The sequence below is a fragment of the Coptis chinensis genome, chromosome 6, assembly GCF_015680905.1.
Source record: "Coptis chinensis isolate HL-2020 chromosome 6, ASM1568090v1, whole genome shotgun sequence".
NCBI lineage: Eukaryota > Viridiplantae > Streptophyta > Magnoliopsida > Ranunculales > Ranunculaceae > Coptis > Coptis chinensis.
The window spans coordinates 94,940,083-94,943,072 of NC_141461.1; the positions used below are offsets into that span (position 1 = coordinate 94,940,083).

The following is a 2,990-nucleotide window of genomic DNA, read 5'->3' on the forward strand; positions in this document are numbered from 1 at the left end:
TGTCCGTCTCAAAGAAAAAAGGAGGGTTAACGTGGGTCACTGGGAGCATTCTCGACTACTCAGTATTCATGGTCTTTGATATATATATGAGTATTACATTCATAACTTGTAAATACATGTGCCTCAAAACTTATTGATGTTGAGATGATATGCCAAAAATAAACTCAGCGATTAGTTATACATCTCTTTCTCATATTCTTGTGAGACCACAAACGGCTGTTCATCAACTATGTTTCTCAAACTCTTCATTACACCTTGTTCTTTATGCTAATTGTTAAATCATTTTGTTGATGAAAGGATTAAGAACCACTGATACGTTAGCTAAAAGTTTCAAAAAGTGGAGCATGTACGTTAATAACATGCAAATTATATACACAAAATTCAGTGCTCAATATAAGCCTAGGGATCTAGACGCTTTTGAAAGGTGCCTGCACAGAGCCTAGTAGTAGAAGATTATCAATCGTTTTCTGTGGTGATAAACTGTGTGTTAGAACAAGGGTACAACCGTACAACCAATCTCTGAATCTGTGTGCCTTCTTAATGATTTTTTTCATTAATTAGATAAGATACGAGTGATGTTGCCTTTTCAATTTGTTCTCTCTTATACGGTTATACCCATGCGCTTGACACCTAATGACTAACAGAACTACAGAAGCACAAAAAACGTTGGAGGTAAAAGGAATCAAAGAGTTTTTTTTTTCAAAATCACCTGAGCTCCTAGGTTGCGTGTATAAATTGGTTCAATTCAGAACACTAGGGGTCTGCGGTCTGCCTATACTTCTAGCTATCGCTATCCCACCTTGAATCCTACCCTCGCTATTAATTACACTCCCTTCCACAAGACTTGGCATCCCCTGGGAATAAATCGTTCAACATGATCAGAAAACAAAGTTCTCTTTACTTTTCTCTGTACTATTTTAACTAACAAAATGCAAATAACAATCAGCTATGTCAGATATTTTGCAAAATGGAAGAAACCGAAAAACTAATCAACCTTGGGGGTAACTTATATTCTCCTGATAAAGAGGTAGCTTTAGTGGTAAGGGAATATGGGACAAAGCTTTATTTAGTGGTAGTAAACCTTTTTTGACTTGGAAGAACATCATGCTGCTTGCCAGCCAAGCAAACTTCTCTCTTCTCTCTAGTGCGAAGAAACAGAGTTGGCTTCTTTATTTTAATACACAGAGATCCAAGAGTGTGCTTTCCTGAATTTCATTGTTCTACAAGAGCTGAGTGGAGCCTAAGAGTGTGCATGTATAAGCTTTCTGATTGATGTTTGTTCCTGATCAGATCAGCTTATTATTCCATCCAGTCTATAATATCAGTACCAAAGTACTAGTGCTCTTCTTCACTTCATGAATAATTGTCATGGTCTTATTATGTAATGTGGTCCAAACCAGCTCCATAGTCTACGTGATTCTTGAGTGTAATTGCTATACACAAATTGGCATGAGAGTTGGACAAATGCATATTTTGTTTATCGTTTACTTGTTCTACTTTTCCTACGATATGATTGATGCAGGTATGGTATTGTCACTCTTTAACAACTAATATGTTGTAATGAACTAATGACAGGGCTGGAGATTCTTGGAGCAGTAATTGGCTTCTTTCATTTCATCACCTTTATCATATAGAAACAGCAGAGAGAGTTTGATAATGTAGGTCCAACCATTCAGTTATTAACCATTCAGTTTGATAAAGTAGGTCCAACCATTCAGTTACTCTCTCTAACAAAAATGTTTGTTAACTGATGCATGCAGGTCTCTCGCAAACTGTATTTCATCGTCTTGACGACGAGTCTTATATATTTGAGTGTCGACCTCAGTTGTTGCACCGGCTTCAGGTATAGTCACTTATTCTACTATTTCTGTGAGATTGGTATTCTCTTCCGTGCGTTTGATAATGATCATCAGAATGTATTCCCATCATCCCATGTATTAGGTGTTGCTTGGCAGTATTGACGAACCTTCTATGTCTGGATTGCCTTCATCTCCAAGCTAGAGATCTTGGATATATTCTCAGCAGTATCTTGGATATCATAGATATATTCTCAGTAGTTATATGTTACTAGTTGTACAGAACTTCCTAAGTTATAGGATCTCATACACGAGGTAAACAACTCTATATAAGTGATGAATGAATAGAAGAAAGCAAGCCACTTTATTAATTGTTTATGGTATCAAGAGCAGGACGACGAATCCTAACTCCATCCCTTAATTTTTTTATTTATTTTTTTCTAAGCCTACGACATGGCAAACAACACTAATTCAACTGCATCTTCTTTCTCCTTGAGCACTATATCAACAGTGTCTTCCACCACCCCAACTCTTGCCCTACCAAAAATTTCCACTCTTGTCTCCGTGAAACTCACAGAAACAAACTTTCTTCTCTGGGAAATTCAAATAAAACCTTTTCTGATTGGCCAAAACTATTGGCATTTCATTGATGGTTCCTACCCATGTCCACCAGAATTCATCTCATCATCTCTCAATCCTGAATTCACCCTTTGGTATCGCACAGATCAAACTCTCATTAGCCTAATCAATGCTACACTTTCTGAAACGGTTCTTTCACAAGTTGTTGGTTTATCTACTTCTGAAGCCATATGGGAGTGTCTTCAACGGAACTTTGCTCAACAATCTCTTGCAAACGCAACTCATCTACGCTTCCAACTATTCTCTATAACCAAAGGAAACAAATCTGTCTCTGAATATCTCCAACATGCCAAGTCTCTCTCAGACTCTCTTGCTGCTATCAATGAACATGTTAAGGATACTAACCTTGTTACCTCTGTTATGCGTGGCCTCGGCTCTGATTATAAAATGCTTGTGACAGCCATCCTTCAAAACCCCCCTCTCCCTCCTTTCTTTGATCTTCGTGCTCGACTTCTAACATTTGAATCCCTGAATATCAATTCATCCACCACAGAGACCACTTCTACTAATCCCACTACTGCTTTACTCTGTTCCCATAATTCCAATCCAACTCGT

At 37.8% G+C, this 2,990-nt stretch overlaps 1 long non-coding RNA gene across 2 annotated transcripts; it reads left to right on the plus strand.

Annotated features, from left to right (window-relative positions):
• The first annotated feature begins 434 nt into the window (after nt 1-434).
• On the plus strand, nt 435-2,167 carry LOC147495652 (uncharacterized). Of its 2 annotated transcripts, XR_015197624.1 has the most exons (4): nt 435-1,332; nt 1,576-1,658; nt 1,761-1,843; nt 1,942-2,167. It is a non-coding gene; the product is annotated as an uncharacterized LOC147495652 (long non-coding RNA). The 2 variants fall into 2 exon arrangements; XR_015197625.1 differs by having other exon boundaries at nt 435-1,662; nt 1,705-1,843.
• The last annotated feature ends 823 nt before the right edge of the window (nt 2,168-2,990 follow it).